This window comes from Prionailurus bengalensis, chromosome E1, assembly GCF_016509475.1.
Source record: "Prionailurus bengalensis isolate Pbe53 chromosome E1, Fcat_Pben_1.1_paternal_pri, whole genome shotgun sequence".
NCBI lineage: Eukaryota > Metazoa > Chordata > Mammalia > Carnivora > Felidae > Prionailurus > Prionailurus bengalensis.
Window position 1 is genome coordinate 52,646,811 of NC_057347.1, and position 18,355 is coordinate 52,665,165.

Below are 18,355 nucleotides of genomic sequence, written 5' to 3' on the forward strand. Positions count from 1 at the left end.
TGTGTGTGTGTGTGTGTGTGTGTTTCCTTTAGTGTGTGTGTTTCTCCTATTAGACGCTGTGAAATTCTTCAGAAATTTTGACCTAAACTTTGAGTTTCTTTTTTTTTCCTTTATTATTTTTTTTAATGTTTATTCATTTTGGGAGACAGAGAGACAGAGCATGGGGGGGGGGAGGGGCAGAGAGCGAGGGAGACATAGCATCTGAAGCAGGCTCCAGGCTCTGAGCTGTTAGCACAGAGCCCGACACGGGGCTCGAACTCATCAACTGTGAGATCATGACCTGAGCCAAAGTCGGATGCTTAACCCATTGAGCCACCCAGGTGCCCCAGAACTTTGAGTCTCAATTTCTCTTTCCTACTTTAAAAATGAACCTACCTCTCAGATAATCAGCAAAAAACAGACACATTCTATTTCAAGAAAAGTTTCTACAGGGAAAACAACCCATCACGCAACAAGCACATTTCCTCCACTGTTCAGAAAAAGGAAACACTTTATTGATGAATAGTGGGCAAACAAGAAACTGGCAGTTTGGTGGGCGACACAGTGACGGGTCATGAGTAGGAAAACTCAACTCGACAGACTTCTTGTACATCTGCCATGTTCAAGCCATCGTGCAGCAACTGAAGAGCTCTGAACTCGAGGCCCCTTAATGACCTCAATTTTGATCTGAACCCTCACATGTAAGAATTGGTCCAAGCGATTGATCCATGTGGTTCTGTTTTCTGAGGATTAAATGTCAACCACAGTGCCTGCCATGTGATCATTAACATGAGGGGGCATCTCAGGGATAAGTTTCAATGTATAAGGAGTGACCCAGGTCCTGCTCTTACAAGGGTCGGGACGGGGGAGAGAAGGAGATAGTTAAAAGGAAGAAGGAATAGTTAAAGTAAGTTGAGCGTAAGCTCAGTAAAAGACATATGAAAAGTGCCGGGGTCCAGGAAGGAGAGATCAGCATCTCTCGAGTACCCGTCCAATGCCAGCTGCTTTAAAAGGACATGTGCCTGGTTGACAGGGAAGAAGGAATTCAGGGAGGCTTCCCAGAGAAGGGAGCCTTTGAGTTGAGCCTTGAAGGATCAGTAGGACTTCAGCAGCCTGGGTACCCAACATCGACCTTTTTAAAAATAGACTCATCCAGGAAGAATTGCCAGAGGGTTAAAAATCGTGCCGAGTTCAATCAAAAATCACCACTGGAATGTGAAAGGAACTTTCTTAATTAAGCCATTCCAGAACGTTCCCAACTCTTGGCTACAGGAGTAGTGGCAGTGAACCATTATATCCTGAACTGGCCCTTAAGGTGCATCCTCTGTGGACAGTTGCCAGAGTGGCCAGGGCCCTGAGGGTCTGACATGCAGCCCTGTGCCCTGGTGGACTGTGCCCACCGTGGTAGGTATCAGCGAGCAGCACCCATGAGGCCCGAGAAGCCACAGACTGCAGTGACTTAGAACAGACTGGCTCGCACTGAGGACGCTTGAGGCAAAGGGTAAAGAATCTTTCATGTTGTTGAGCTTCATTGCAGCTCATACTTGGAAACTGGAGAGATCAGGTGTCTGTCCAGCCCCTCTGGTCTGGACGTTTTGCTCCACGGATCGTGAGAAACCTTGGTCAGACCCCAATTAGCACTCACAGTGCTACTTTTGGTGGTTCGTCTTTCAGTGCATCTGGCTGAAATCACTGTTCAGCATGAACAGTCACGTATGAATGCGTAGCCTTTCCTATTGCCCATAATTATGCTCAGGGCCGAGGATGGAGGGGCCCCACAAGGACCACCTGGTGGGCTCACAACCCCTTCCCCCCTGAGCCTCCGTTCCGGGGACTGGGCAGTCCCTAGGCCGGTGGGAGCCCTGAATATAGACAGCTTCATGACCAGGACGATGCATCTTCCACACCCTGCTATCCCCATGCCTTTAAAACCCAGACCTGAGGTTACAGTAACAGGGAGGAAGGTAGGCAAAGGACGGAGAAAAGGAGGAGATGGAAAACAATAAAAAAAACCAAAAAACAAAAAAAAAAAAACAAAAAAAAACAAAAAAACCCCACCCTTTGACAGAACTCGATAACCCAAAGTACATGGTGATCGGTGCCGGACGGCATACAAGAGCCAAAAGGCAGGTCCCAGGACGGGTCAACTTAAGACTTAATATTTGCTTTTCACTAAGCAAACTAATAAATCCCCTCCAGTTGTAGCCACACAGAGCGCCCAGTTTTTATTTATTGGTCAAAACTGCAGGCAGGTCTCCCCCCTGCTCCTTGTCACCCGGGCAAATAGTAGTTCCCCCTTCCCCGTGCCTGCCATCAGTCTGTATGTCTATTTATCTTCTGCCTCAACAAACTCAAGTTTAGTGCAACTGACAACCAGTGCAAACAGCTTTGAAGTATTCTTTGGTAATGGACTTCCCAGGACAGCCCTGGTTTTTGGCTTGTGCAGCCGAGGATCAAGGGAGAGGAGCTACTTGGCAGAGGAAAGGCAGGCATCAGCTGGGTCAGAGGAGGCTTCGAACTTGACACATGGGAGGGACCCGAGACGATCACCAACTTCCTTCTCCCATTTGGTGGAGGAGAAAAGTGAGACCCACAGAAACGGATCTAACGCTGAAGGACGAGAGTACAGATATAGCCTGGGCAAAGAAGGTCTCACTCTGAAGCAGAGGTAGGGGGAACCAGCCCTGCTTTCCACCAGCCTGGCATGAAGGGTCTTGTCCAAGGTCAAGGGCCATTCCCAAGGTCAGTGTGATGCCCTTTAAAGCGTATTCCCGAGCAGAGGGCCTTACTTCACGATTAGAAGCTCCTATCTCTCCATCACCACCAGGGTTTCCCTTTGTAGATGATCAAAAGTCCCTGTGGGTCAAGATTCAGTGCCACGGGAAAAATTTCACAGGGAAGCCTGAACAAAATCTTGGGACTGGAGTGCTAATTTGAGGTTCTGTTCATAACGAGTTGCAGCAAGATGAATTGGTTCAGGATGTGGATGAAATGGCTTTACACTGTACCTCGGGCAACATCTGATTTACTCTTCTCATATTGAGCCAAAAAACCCCAGCAAATCTTCAAGTCATGGACTCTATTAAATAGGACGGCCTGTGGATGTCAGAGACAGAAGAGGCTTTGGGGATCACATGGCCCGACCCCTCCATTTTACAGGGAAGGATTGAAGGTGAGGGGCTCTCTGAGATGAAAACTCAGGTTTCCTGGTCTCCCCACTCTGTGGTTTTTATCAGCAGAAGACACGCGAGATCCAGAAGTGAGAGACTGATGTGCGTCAGGGAGAGGGCAAGAAGCATCTGCCTGGAAATCTCATTAAGAACTTGACATTCAGGGTCTCTTGACAGTCTATGAATTGCCCTTCAAAATCCTACCACTTCTCCACCAAGCTGAATACCAGCCACCCCTCTCTCACCATTCTCTCCCACTCTGCCAAAATGGCTGCCTCCCCCAGGCCTGGACGGTCCCTCGTCTGATGTTGGAAAGGGGATTCCTGCATCAGTCAGAGGTAAATCTAGATAAAGGTGATGCTACAGACCACTTTGAGCTCTGGGGTTCTGTGTTTCTATGTGAATGAGAAGATAAGGAGAGAGAGAAAGAGGAGATTGTTGCCTTTGGCACAACAGCGAGACTTCTGGAACCAAAGACTGTACGTGGGACATAAATGAAGGAAATGTCTGAAATGAGTTCGTCTTTTTAAAAAGAAAAACAGCGCCCAAGGAGCTGGGCTAGTGTTCCTTCAAGGGCGGTGAAGGCGGAGAGAGTCTGAACAAGGGCAAAGACTCAGGTGCACGGGGGAATCTCAGTTTTTACACAGGCGTAATGAGAGACTGGTTCCTAGACTTTTGCGTGCTCATTCTACCTCAGTAGGCGAAGACCTCCCTGTGGCCACAGCGTGCAAGAGGCGCGGGATTAGCCGAAGGCTCGTGTTCCAGTACCGCAGACACTCGTGCCCATCTTTCAACAGCAAAGATGGAGGCCTGATCCCTTGACAAGAAGCAACAACTTCAGAATGGCATGCAATCCCGAAAGCCTGGATCTGCCTAGCCTGAAAAGAACCTGTAATTTACCTTCAGATTGTTCTTACTTGTCATGAACACTGAAAACTGGGCAGACACAACCTTCCCGTCCTCTACCGCCCACGACCACCACCAAGTTCCGCTCCTTTATCCCAGATAAAGTCAGTGTCTGGAAAGGTAAGAGTGAGCTGGGAGGTCCCATTCAACATGATTGGAGTTGAACTCAAAGGTTATCTAGGAGACTTTGGAGAGAAAGTACACACTTGGGTCCAACTTACATACCCTTGAGATTTCAAAGAATCCTAGAGTTCAAAGGAATTTCAGGAAGTCCTCCAGCCAACTCCTTTGCTCTCCAGACAATGCCATCCCAATCATTAAAAAAAATTTTTTTAATGTTTATTTATTTTGAGAGAGAGAGAGACAGAGTGTGAGTAAAGGGGGAGCAGAGGGAGAGGGAGAGGGAGACACAGAATCTGAAGCAGGCTCCAGGCTCTGAGCCATCAGCACAGAGCCTGACGCAAGGCTTGAACCCACGAGCAAGATTGTGACCAGAGCCGAAGTCGGATGCTCAACCGACTGAGCCACCCAGGTGCCCCATCCATCCCAATGATTATTAGCTCTTAGCCTCCATCTTGCAAAGATGCATAATTTTCTTCTTGGCTTATTCTATGTGGTATGTGCGTGTATCTCACACGCATGCGCATGCACACATCGTAGTCTGTTTTCTCCTGTTCCCGGTAGCTGTTTTTGTTTCCTACTGATTTGCTTTGTTCTTAATATGAAAGGTTAGGTTCATCTTTTTAAGTAGGACTGTATTGGAGAGGAATCCCTGATACTTTGAATGGCTGCCATATCCACTACCCACAGCACTTCTTCTGAAGCATGTGGTCTTGACTGGTTCATGACACCCAGGTTTTTGTTCAGTATCATGGAACCCCACCACCCTGGAAACACCAGATTTGGTCAAGATTGGTGCTTGATCCAATGGCATCCATCTGTAGCCTACCCGGTGGTCAATGACGTGGTCAGACACAAGGGTTCCGAATGGCAGCTGGCCAGACTAATCGAGAGCATCGGCTCGCTACAGCAGGTAAAGCAGCAGCAAAGGCAGTGTCATCAAGTCACCCACTAGGGTGACGGTTATTCTGGTTTGCCCAGGGCTGTCCCAGGTTTATTGCTGAAAGTCGTGTGTCCCGGAAAACTGCTCAGCCCTGGGCAAACTGGAACAGCTCCGAATGCGAGAAGCAGGAGCAGTGATTCCTGCTGCTGAACAGAAGGTCAAAATGACCAAGGTGTCAGAGTTCCTGCTCTTCCTGGAAACTCTGTAGCGAATGGATATCTTGAATGACTTTGGGCTTCTAGACACGTCTTGCCAGGCAGCTGCTGGGTAGACTGTTTCCTGTCTACCTTACTTCCATTCCAATGCAACTTGGAATAAACCCTCATTCACGGAAGTGATGTAAGTGGATCTCTGTTCCTTGAAACCTGAAGGAATCTAACCAGGACGAGGAGTCTGTGTGCATGTCAAGGAAGGAAGGCAAAGCCCACAGACAAGCTTCACATTTCAACAGCATGAAATTTCCTCAAGAGGGTCCCCTCCCTCATTTTGTGGTGAATCTGAGATGCCAAGAAGGTCCCCGTTGTTCCCCTTAGAAGACACCAAAGTCACTAAACGGTCACAGAAACCCATCACCTACAACATAGAGAAGGTGGATATGTACAGCTTTAATTCTTTCTACAGAAATGAGCCATCCATTTTTTGGGGAAGCAGGACGTGCAGACATCGTTGGCTCTGCAACGCAGACAAGATCGAATCTAGAAGTGCTTTCAGCCACGCGCACGGTGGTGACAGAATATTTGACTCGTGTTTCACGGGGCCCAACCTGCCGTCAGGAGTGTCATCGGCATTCTGGGGGACGAGGATCCTCAATAAACACACCAGCTCTGGCAGCCAGATTGTCTGTAAGGAAGCACCATGTTCTGGCATGGGTCCCAACTGCCACCTGCGAGGTGGGGGGGGGGGGGAGGGGGTCTTCATAGCGGGCGGTGCATCTGCCTCAACAGAAGACAGGTGGGAAACAAGCATAACAGTATGTCAGTTATATGTCAAAAATACAGTTTAAAAAAGGCAGAAGGCAGCTGGGATGAACAAATCGTCTTTTTCACTCTTCCAGACATACACCTGCATGTGATCTGAACGAAAGAAGCTGGACACGGAGGACGCCAGCCGTCCTGAGCCAGCTCCCCTGCAGGAGCCCCTCCGGTGTCCCTGACACTGGAGAGCCCTGAAGAACTTCAGCACTCACCTGCCTCGCTCTGGAACCCCAGGGGGCCAGATCCCAAATAAGGGAGAGGACGTGCTATTCCAATGTTGCTCACAGAGCAACGCAAACACCGGCCGCTTTAGAAGGAACAGGAACGAAAATTAAAATCCCATTTGACCTAAGTGTAGTTAACTATTCACTCTGTATCCGGCTGGAGGATAATGGAGCAAACAAGAATGACTGCGTCCAAAGGCACAGAAGACGGGGGAGCCGGGGGGCAAGACAAAGGGTGCGGTAGAAAGCCCTGTGGTTCCCGGGGGTTGGGGCGCGGAGTGGGGGGCGGAGTCTTAAGACCGGGCGACGGTACAGGGAATGTCTCCCACAAGAAGGAAGGACGAGGTCTGTGACGATGGTGTCTCGCCAGCTATATGCAGGTCACGTCCGGCTCACGCGGGTCCAGACACAGACTACTCCTCAGTGCACGAGTCTTTACTTTCTCCTCCAATGTCCTCTCCAATCTAGAACGTTCTTCATTCTCCAGAAGAGGAAGTCTTAATCAGATCCAGAGCGCTTGCCTCTTAGGAGATGGTCCCATCTTAGCCGGGTCCTTCCCGGGGATCCTGGCGGCACACGCCAGCCCCGCCCGGCTTCCTGGCGGGACGTGTGGGCAAGGAAGAGCAGCCCTTAGCCGCCCCTCCTTTCCAGGCCTGTGGACCGAAACACAGCATCAGAGTTAGAGTCTGGCTTCTGCTCTTTCAGCAGTGAGCTTGACTTTCCTGTCTTTAGTCCACAATGTTCTAGCCGGTGAACAGAACCTCCAGTGCTAACCGCGCTATTCGAGCTAAGACAGAAAAAAAAGAAAGGCGTATTTATACCACTCAAGGAACTCCTACGCGGAATTATCACGGGGAACCCTCCACACAGACCTCACCGCGATACCCACAGCTGACTTAAAAAAACAAACCAAAACACACCGAATACAGCCAGCCCAGAGCAAGTAGAAAATTCCCTTTTTCAGCATTTCACTGTGAAGTCTGTGAGACATGGTGTAAGAAGCATGGGGTGTTAGGTCACCCACTTTATAGCTGGGAAAACTGAGGCGCAGGGGGTGCCGGTGTTCTCAGTACAGGATGACAAGGGCCTGGTCCCTATCCCAATGTTCACCTTAGCCGAGACTTCTGTCTATTCTCACAAATCCCTTGACAACTAATGAGGAAATGATCCAGGGCAGATGGGGCTCCTTAGAGGAAAGGGAAAGACACAGCTTAACACATTCTCTTTCCTAATGCTGACTGCAGATGAACGAAGACGGGTTTGGGCTCTGCACACCTCTGTCACTTCCCGCCACCCCCTGTGGCTCCCTTTTCGGAGAAATATAGCTAGTGCCACCAAATGCCCCCGGGGGACTTCCCCATTTTAAAACTGACGAGGCCCAGCAAGGCAAGCCAGGGGCCTACTCACAGGCACAGATAGCCCAGGCCTCCCTCACGACAGCAGCAATCACCGTCAACTCACACGGAACAACTTGGACAACTGCAAATCCATGCAAATCCGTACGGGGAACCCAAGTCCCGGACCGGGCCAGCTGAAGCACACAGGCAAACCGGCCCTCACAGGCCTCGGGAGAGAGGGGACACGGACCAAGCTCGAGGGACGCACGCTGGGGATTCCGGGGGCCAACAGGCCCCCTTCCGCCCCTCTGAGGACCTACGGACGTCACAGCTTAGCCCCGTGCACCTTACGAAGGGGTGTTCTCCTTCTTGCGGGCTTGGCTACACCCCAGGCAGGGATGTGTGCAGCTGCCGTGATCCCCAGAGACAAGGTGCTAACTGTCAGAGACGGGAGGAGGTCCCCGCGGGCTGGGAGGCACTGAGCAGAGAACTCAGAGGACATTGCTCTGCAGGAGAACCGCAAAGGGCGAGTGTGCGTGTGAGAGCCACCTACCCGCAGAAAGCCAGCCAATGTGCCTACGCAGAGGCGCTCTGGCACTCCAGGAGGCTCTCTGATTGGCGGCCAAGAGGAAACCGTAAGTCTCACCCAGGTGTGGCCTGGGCTCTCCAGACACTCTTTCATTTGGACCCGAAAACACCCCCGAACGGCCCCAAGGTTGTGCTAACTTTTCTCTGGTCTCCTTCCCCCCTCCCGGGCAGCAGCCCTCTGCACAGGCTCACGGAGGGCCAGGAGGAGCCTTTTCCCCAGGGAGACGCACACAGCTAGCAAATTAATTGGCAACAGCGGGTGAATCACACTGGGACTTCCTTCTTGTTGCCGGGCAACCTCATGCACTTGGCAGAGGGACATTAAACACAGAGGGGAATGTTGGGAGGCATTTGCAAAATAAAATAAAGAGTAAAACATACAACACCCCAGACTCATCCCAGCAGGCAGACCCAGCCAAGGCGGGCGGGGGGTGGGTGGGGGTGGCGGTTGGGATGGGGGGGGGGGGCGATGAGGGGATCACTGCAGGGAAGGAAAGTAAGGTTAGGGAAGAACCAGCCCCACAGAGAAGCACACCCCCGTCCTCCCTCCCCACATAACTCTGCTCCGGGTAGTGGCATTTGTATTTGGCCAAAGACACGCCTCCGTTAGCCTAGAGAAAGGCAACAAACAGGGGGCTCAGGGATTAGCAGGCAGCTAGAGATTTGAGAGATTACCCACAAACCAGACGGTTTTGCGAAGCTTGCTACGCGACAACTGTATCTCCTGTTTATGCTTCTTCGGCGTGCATCACGCCCAGGTGAAGTCGCACTGCCACGTCCAGGGCAGGATCCCCTTCCCCCAATCCTTTCTCCACGTGAATGTTTTCGTGCCCGTTGCCAAGGCCGCTGGGAGCTGATCAGACAAACCTCCGACACACCGTGTAGCCCTTCAGAACCAGTCTCTGGCCTTTTTGAAAACTCCCGGGACAGAAGTTAAATGTACGGAGAGTCTGTGTGGGGAACAGCTGATGGAGGAAAAACTGGGGCCAAGGAAGGAAGAATGGGAGGATGGGGGCAAGAGCAAGATAGCCCCTGTGGTTGGCGGAATATCAGCCCCCAAAGACACCCATGCCCCAATCTGGGCAACCTGTGAATGTTCCCCTCTGTGGCAGAAGAGATCTGACATACAGAGGTGATTCTGGAAGACCCGGGTAGGCCCCACGTGTCACCACAGGTGTCCTTATAAGAGGGAGGCAGGGGGAATGAAATATGAAAATGAAAGCAGGAGCCTGCAGTGATTCAGGAAGGGCTCAGAACACAGAGGATTCTTCCCTAGCCCTTCCAGAACAAACCAGGCCTGTGGGTACTTTGAGGTTAGCCCGGTGAAGTGGGCCTCCAGAATGTACGAGAATACATTTGTGTTGTTTCAAGCCACTGCGCTTGTGGTAACTTTACAGCAGCCGCAGGAAACTAATGTTGTCAATTGGGCCTACCATGCCCCTGTCTCCCGGCGGATCCAGAGAAGAGGGTATTGCGTTAGGGATACAGGTGACAACGGAATGCAGCTGGTCAGAAGGGATGGGGTCCCAAATTTGGCTCAGAATCGTCTACCAGACACCCTGCAGGCTCAGAAGGGAAAGGTCGGGTCTCTGAGAGCAACTGAGGCAAGAAGCAGTCCGGGATTTAAGCAGGCTCTCAAATTATACCGTTTGTGACTGTCACTCGGGCTGGTGGCTTAATCTCTGAAAGCCTCAGTTCCGTCAACTGAAAAACAGCTGTAGCCTTTCTCTAGATTTCTGTTATGTGGGAGAGAATGCTCTTCTGTCTTAGTAAGTCATTGCCAATTTAGAGTTTTCTAGTAACCACGATGGAGGCGGTATTGTCACAGATCTAGAAAAACAGGATTCAGAGTCAGTCTAGAGTAGTGACTCTCCAAGTGTAACCTTGGACCGGCAGCTTCAGCAAGCACCCGGGTAACTTGTTAGAAATGCAAATTCTCAGGCCCTGCCCCAGACTTACTGAATCAAAACCACAGGGGGCTGTTCTGCAGCTTGTAAGATGGTTAGCAGCACCCTTGGCCTCTACCCACTAGATGCCAACAGCACCCTCTTCCCCGTGTGGTCATCAAAACTGTCTTGGGCATGGTAAGAAAGGGAAGGGAGGGGGGGGGTCATCAAAATCTCTCCCAGTTGAGAAAGGCTGCCTCTCAGGGGTGGTTCATTCTTGACCTTGGCTGCACATTAGAATCACCTGGGATGCTTTTCGATATTCCAGTGGCTGGACCTTGGCCCCAACCTGGAGAAATCAGAACCTACTAGGGCAGGATCAGGAAGTAGTTAAAGCTCTCTGGGTGATCCCAGTGTGCGGCCAATGCCGAGAAGCACTGCACGTTGCAGAAGGCCAGTGGGCCCGGAGGAGACACCTCTCCGAGCTGGGGAAGGGGACACACCTGAATCCTGACTATGGGAAGCACACAAGAAGCTACAATAAGCACGGCTTGCTGTGGACCTGGGAACCGGCATCCTAGTCGCCAGATGGGGGTGACTAGATGGGGTGGAATAGAAATTCCTATTCCCTGTGTCACCTCATTTCCCATCAGAACTGGGTGGACACCTTTCAGTGTCTCCCATGAATAACCACACAAAGCCTCAGTTTCCTCCCCTAATAAACAGCACACAATGAACCAGCTCCCACGAGCTAGAAACATGAGCTCATTCGACGAAAAGAACTGTCTTAATAAAGACAGTGGGATTGGCAGTGGGGCCTATTCAGAAACGGGGAGCATTAATTCTCCTTCCAATTGGGTAAACTCCCCAGGCACTGAAACCACAATCCTCCCACAAGGATGCCCCCGGAGCAAGGAGAGATTTCCCATCTATTTAACGGAGCCCTGAAAATCAGCTTGGCCGGGGCTCCACACTGGGTTGGAGCAGAAAGGAAGGAAAGAATTAAATGAGAAACCAGCAATGGAGAAAGGGAGGGCCGAACAGGTTGATGCTCTGGCTCCTCGAAAAGAAAGATGAAGTCATGTGTAAATTGTCTGTCCTGCTGGGACTGTCTTTTTCCTCCATTATTTCACTCCCTGCCTACCCTGCTGAAATGCTGAGCCAAGCTCTTCCTTGTTTCCCTTGGCCCAAACCATTAAGGCCAGGATGTCACTAGGGGAAGTGGGGGGTGGAGAAAAAAGGAGGAAGAAGAGGAAGAGGAGGAGGTGAAGAGCAGAGGAGAGGAGACAGAGAGAGAGAAAGAGAGAGAGAGGGAGGGAGGGGGTGGGGCAAAAGAGTGCAGGGCGAGAGAGCAGCTCACAGGGCTCTGACCTTCTTAGGCATCCCTTCACAGACGCACCTGGATGAGTGGGCCTTTCTGTCCCCTGCCTACGTCAGCCCCCCAGTGGCTAGCCTAGATGGAAAGATGAAGAGGTCACAGAAAAAGCCCCCCTCCCCACCTAGCGAGGCTCTCAGAAGCTAAGGTTCAACGGGATGGAGTCTGCCAGCACGTTCCCATTCTTTCCCAGACGACCTGATTTCTGTCCTGACCACGTAATGCAGCTGATCGGAACAAAGTAGAAGAAATCCAGCCGCTCTCTACCAGGGGTGCCGAAGAGGCGAAGGACTCGGGTCCCTTTTCTGCTCCGAGGGCCTCTTAACAAGTTCCTGTGCTACCAATTAGCCCAAAGCATATAGGACTTTGCTGCTGACACCGGCCATTCCCAGGGCTCCCCCATTCCTTTCCCTACACTACTGGCCTTCTCCAGAGTCAAAATGTGTCTCCCGCTTGACGAAACTCCTGGTTCCCTCCAGCCTGTAAACCTCGTGTGCAAATGTCCTGACTCTTGCAAATGTGTTAAAAAATAAACTTTAAAAAGCTTCCAGATGTTCTGTTTGTATGGGGGTGTTTCTCTGCTCCTGTCTCCGGAGGCCAGTGCACGACGCCCAGGGGCACCACCGCCTGGGGGTAGCGGGGGAAATGCCCCTCCCCCAGGGCCACACTCGACCAATTCATGCACCAACCCTCCCCCTGCAGAGATGCGACCGTGCGCTTCCTCTTTGTTCTTCCACCCTTATGGGTGAGACATATGCCCCTGAGGTTTGCTCCCTGTAGTGCAGAGACCTCCAAAAGATTCCAAAAGAGCGAGCCTGAGATCCCAAATAACATGCCTTCGGGCTCTGTCTCCTCAGAGCACCCTCAAAATCCTTACACCAACTGCCTCCGAGGCAGACTCAAGTACAAAACGACACAGAGCGTCCCTTACACATGTAAGATGTGAAATCCCCACCTGCAGGGACATCCGAGGAGCTGGACCAGCTGGAATAAGGGGACGGTGCTCACGGCTGGCCAAGGCCCCTTGGGGCTGGTGGCCTCTGATCTATACAAAGGTAATTGCCAACGGGCAGCCTTGTGCACACACAGCCCCACACGCACTCTTCCCAGCACACACACCTGAGGGCTCGGGATTCTTTGCACAAGGTGACGCCTGCTCCCTTTGATGTTCGCCGGATGTGTTCCCATTGGGTGAAAACCAGACCTCAATAAAACTGGGCATTATCGAGAGACTGGTGGTTTGTGATTGCACCAGCCTGTTATCTCGGCTGCCCTGGGTGGGGCTGCTTTGCGGTTCTCCGTGGAAAAGCATTAACTTCTAGGTGGATCAAAGACCCTTCTGAACCAGCCGACTTGGATCCCTTGTGTATCCGCGGGAGACTGTTCCTGAAGATGGACTTTAAAGATAATACGGACCCCGGTCCCACACTCCCTCTGCCCTCTCCTTATCATGCAGCACGTCCCTCAGGGGCCACCCAATGGCCAGTCACAAGGCCCTTCTCTTCTCTTTCTTCAGATGGCCCATTAACAGTAGCTAATAGGGGACTGGGCCAGAGAGGGTCCGGCTTTGCTGCAACCATGAGGACCAAGGGGACAGAGGGACACCTATGTGGAGAACTTGCAGGAGCTCCTCTGTCCTCTGTGAATCATGCCAGGGATGGGGTTCCACAGGAGGGCGCGTGCTACCCTCTCTCCTCAGGAGGGATAAATGGATAGGTCCCCTCGCTTGGTCCCTAAAGTCTCTTATTGGACTCTACTGTCTACCCAAATGTTTGAGGGCCCGTAGCCAGCCTGCAGTGAGGACACTGTGGGACCTGTGGCTTGTCTGGATCTAGAACACCAAGGACTGTCAACCACATGGGAGAGAAAAGAGCCCGTGCACTCAAGGACCCATGCTGGCGGGCTTCGAGGGCCCTGAATGTTCCTCAGCACCTCACAGGTCGGTCACCGGTCAGCTGGAGGCATCCGTCAGCAACCACGTTTTCCTTCTCGGTGCTCAGAGGACCCTTAGTGTCTGACCCTGAAGAGGCACACGAATGAGTGAATGAATGTATGAATGACCGAACACGTGAATCACCAGAAACAGAGGCTAGTTACCCGACGAGTGCGGGAGGGACGTGAGGCACGGACAGTCACTCCTACCAACAGGAAAAGACGTCAGGCAGCACATGTCACGGAGGACACCTCAGCTTGTTGAAATGGAGTCAAAGCGAGGTTCGAGTCCCGGATCTTGGGCCAGTTACCTCAGTTCTCTCCAACCCAGGTGTTAAACGGGAAGAAGAGAAGGATCCATGTTGTGAGGACGGAGTGAAAGACTCAACAAGTGAATCTGTCCCTGTAATTGTATCTATCTCGATCTCTACTAAAAAATTCGGGAAGGAGGAACTGTAAGTCACTGCCTCGATTATCTTCCTGGTGTAGACCAGACCTAAGAGGTGTATAAAAACTCCAGACTCATCCTTGGTACTCTTTTTGTTAAATCAATAAAGCTGTCTGTAGCATTTAGATTAACCGTTACCTCGACGCCTTCCATGCTCCCTCCAGCACCCCTCCTCCTGGAGCCGTCCCCCCACGCCCCCCCCCCCCACCAAGAAGAGGATGGCCCAGCCACTGACAGGACAGGACAGGACAGGACAGGGCTGCGACCTGGATTCCAACCCAGTTGACGTAAATCAGGCCTCTAGGTTTGACGCTGTTTAACCTGGAAGCACATGGACAGAAGGAAGGATGGACAGACGGACGTCCTCTGCCCACCTCCAGTTCCTGGGTCCTGCCCTTGCTTCTCTCCTCCTCCTAACTTGGAGTCCCTGACTCCTCCTCAAACCCTTGGCCGCGTGTTCTACCCCCCCACCCTGCCCCCCCCATTAGAGACACTACAGCCTGAAGAGCCAGCTTAGGCCAACCCAACAGAAAGGGGCCTCTGGGGACTCTGAATGGTCTGCCCGGCCCAGCCCCAGCCCCGCCTGCACGGCATGTGGCACGGATGCCAAGGTGACAGGGTGGTGGGGGGTGGGGGAGCAGGGCCTCGGCACCCTCCCGTCACTGCGGGGCCAGGCTGTTAACCAAGGCTGCAGCTGGGCTCTCAGAGGCCGGGGGAGGTCAGGCAGCAAGTTCACAGGACAGGCCACCCACACGGCACATCAGGACCGCTGGACTGTCCCCGGGGCCAGCGCGGCTCTGGCCCTTGGCCCTGACTCGGAACACTCCACCATATGGCCTCCCTCAGGGAGGATGAGAGGGAGGAAAAGAATAAACGGGGGATGGGCAAGAAGGAGCCACACCTCCCCCTGGGCGCCAGGGACCCTTCCCGGGCTTGGGGGAGGGGAGGCTGGAACTGTCCCCAGCAGCAGGTCCCAGAAAAGCAAGCGAGTGTCACAAAATGAACTCTGACAGCAGCAACGATGCCCGCGATGAGATGGGGTCTTCCTCTCTGTGCTCTGCAGCCCCCAGATGGGTTCCCAGGGTTGGATCTGAACCTCAAACACCCTGGACCTTGGGCTACTTCACACTTTGCCTATTAAAGACCCAAACTGGATTTTCATGTTTACAGAGACAACTTTGACCAAAAGTGTAGGCAGTGGAACAAAACAGGAAGAGATCTCTCTCTCTCTCTCTCTCTCTCTCTCTCTCTCTCTCTCTCTCGTTCTCCCTCCCTTCTAAACCTCTAAAAGTATGGTGTGGGGGGAGGGGGACAGGAGGGGGAGGCAAACAAAATTTTGGCCACTTCGGTACCTCTGGGCACCCTGGGGCCCGCCTGTGCTCTGTTGAAAGCTCTTCTCCCTTTCTTGGGTCCTGCAGACACCGGTCGGTGGGTCACCGGTTGGGCAGGGATGGGGGGAGAGGGGAACTGGGTGAGGCTCTGGGAAAAGGGAAGAAAGAGGCGAAGAACAGATTCTCTGGCAGAGCTGCGGAAGAAAGAGCCTGAAGGCCTCATCTGGGCGGAAGGCAACCTTCCCAAGGTTCCTCGGCATGCTGGGACTTGCTGGAGACCAGAGCCCCGGCTGGCAGAATGAGGGTGGACAGCGGAACCAGAATTCAAAGGGGCAGCCGGAGGAGGGGGGCCCCATGGGGGAAGAGGGGGAGGTTTCAGTGAATCATATAAATTAGAGACAGAAAGGATGTCAGGCCACCTTCACTTCCTTCCTCTCCTAATGGGAATTATCTCATTAGCCCCGAGCTTCCCAGAGGCTGACTCTAAATGATTCCTGTAATGGGGATTTCAGTCCACAGCCTCCCTATCGGATTGGACTCCGAGGAGGGCTAAGAAGGGCTCTTAAAGGGACAGCAGCAAACCACGCCAGTCAATCTACTCGACACGGAGTGCCTTCTCCAAACACTTCACGCAGCATCAGTATGACCCTTGTGCCCTGTATTCCCACTTACAGGAATTTACTATGAGGAAGCAGTCATGGACTTAGGGATAGGCTCTATAACAACATTCCCTTCCCCCAGAAGAATGAGAGTCACGTTCTAATCCCTGGAACCCATAAATGTTACCTTCTATGGCAAAAGGGACTTGGCAGGTGGGATTACGTCAAGGGTCTTGAAATGGAGAGATGATCCTGGATTATCCAGATGGGCCCTAAATGCCTTCACAAAGGTCCTTATCAGAGGGAGGCAGATGGAGATCTGACTACAGAGAGAATGGACGTTGACCATAGAGGTAGAGATTGGTGTGATGTGGCCACAAGCCAAGGAATGTGCCAGCCTCTTGCAGCCAGAAGCTGCAAGAGACCAGGAAGGACTCTTCCTTGGAGCCTCCAGAAGGAAGAGACCCTGTCCACAACCTGCTTTGAGCCCCATGAGACTCATAAGATTTCAGACTTCTGGCCACCGAAACATAAGACAATACATTCGTGTTTTAAACCACCAAGTTCCTGGTGATTTGTTACAGCAGCCCCCGGAAAGTACAATGGACATGAATCAAGTTCTTACCAGGATGTTCTTCAGAGCCTTTCGGCACAGAAGAAAACACCGCTGGAAACATCAAAGAAGGGTTCCAAAATAGCTATGCCACAGTCCTATGGCATACCATATGACCATAAAAACACCGTGATGCTATTCCTTAAAAAGAGAGCACTGACATAATCGAGTATGGATCCTGAATATTTTCCTTGCCTTTTATACAATTTTCTTTTTTTAAACCTTTTTAAAAGTTTATTTATTTATTTTGAGAGAGTGAGAGACAGAGAGAGCAGGGGAGGGGCAGAGAGAGAGGGAGAGAGAGAGAACCCCAAGCAAGCTCCGTGCCATCAGCATAGAGCCCGACGCGGGGTCGATCTCATGAACCACGAGATCACAACCTGAGCCGAAACCAAGAGTCGTACGCTTAACTGACTGAGCCATTCAGGTGCCCCCTTTTATAAAATTTTCTAATGGTAAGCATCTTGTAACTGCCTCTGGCATCATGTAAGTCACAATTTGGCAGAGAGAGTCAGAATCCAAGGTCGGTACCTTTCTGGGCTCTGAAAACCGTCTCCTGGCAGAATGGCTCTGCTCCACACACATTTCAGCCTGCATTACGGCCCCTCCAGCTACAGACCCACGAGCCTGCAGACCCTCCTGACAGGTAGCCTGGTCCCCTGGACTCCTCACCTCAAGCCTGTTCCCCTAACCCATCACAGAGCGTGTTTATGTCTGCCTCACGTGCCATGCGGGGTCTGCCGTAACAAATGATCACGATCTGGTGGCATGAAACGACAGACACTTCTCTTCTCATAGTTGAGGAGGACAGAAGTCCGAAATTAAGGTGTCGGCAAGGCTGGTTCCTTCCAGAGGCCGGGAGGCAGAACCCGTTCCAGGCTGGTCTCCCAGCTGCTGCTGGCTGTCAGCAGTCCACGACCTGTGGATGCTTCACTCCAGTCTCTGTTTCCATCTTGAGATCCCCTTCTTCTCTGCGTCTCGCTGTTCCCTCTCTCTCCTCTGAGGACTTGTCACTGGGTCCTTAACTAATCACATCTGCAGAGACCCTATTTACAAACACAGTCACAATGTGAGGTTGTGGGTGGCCGTGGCTTCTGCAGGACGCTCGTGGATGCGCTGCAGACAGCCTTTTCTTTGGGTCTCGGCAACTCCGCAAGGCCTTCTTGGAGTCCTCCAGGTCCCAGACGTCAATCCCGCCTGGAAGGACCCAGAGGCAGACAGAGTCTCCTTAAATGAACGAACTTCCTGGCAGCTGGAGTTGCCGATGGCGGGCAGGGCAGCCTCGAGAGAGAGGTTCTGCACCACGTCAGCGTTCCCAGCAGAGAACACCCGCCTGGAAAGACTCCGAGGAGATCCTGGTCTGCAGAGGAGATCGATTTGGGTGGCCAGGGAGAGTACGGCTTTACAAGAGCCGAGGAGTTGTACCCAATCCACTTAGCACAGTGCTGGGCAAGGAAAAGGCACTCGATAGATGTTTACTGCCTCACCAGACAGGCCCCCTTAAATCTCAACATTCCTCCTTTCAATGAAAGTGTGGGACATTCTGGAGCAAATTAAACTAAGAATTAGATGATCTGTATATTCAACGACTATCTGTCGAGCACCTCCTTGGTGAACCGCCTTATGAGATACCGATCGGACACTCCCGTGTGCCTGTCTCTTCCCTCATGGCAAGCCAGTGACATACCAGGGCAAATCACATGGCCAGAGACACCTCAATCTGAACCTCAGTGATTACGTGGACTGAGAAAGAGACTTGGGACAACCAGAGTCAGTATAGGGGCAGGTGGTGGGTTCCTGGGGAAAGCCTAAGAGATAAGGTCCTGGGATCTGTATTTGCTCCTCCTTGGCCCACTGAGGAAGGGAGAGAAGGCAGAGAAGCATTTTCTGCAGCAGCAGCCCAGACTAAAAACACCTACCGGTGTGATTT

At 52.1% G+C, this 18,355-nt stretch overlaps 1 long non-coding RNA gene across 1 annotated transcript in view; it reads right to left on the minus strand.

Moving 5' to 3' along the window:
- Positions 1 to 467: 467 nt before the first annotated feature.
- Positions 468 to 18,355, minus strand: part of LOC122485836 — a 163,197-nt gene continuing 145,309 nt past the window's right edge. The window contains exon 3 of the long non-coding RNA XR_006297965.1: positions 468 to 6,969. This is a non-coding gene — a long non-coding RNA (uncharacterized LOC122485836). The remainder of the gene's footprint in view (positions 6,970 to 18,355) is intronic.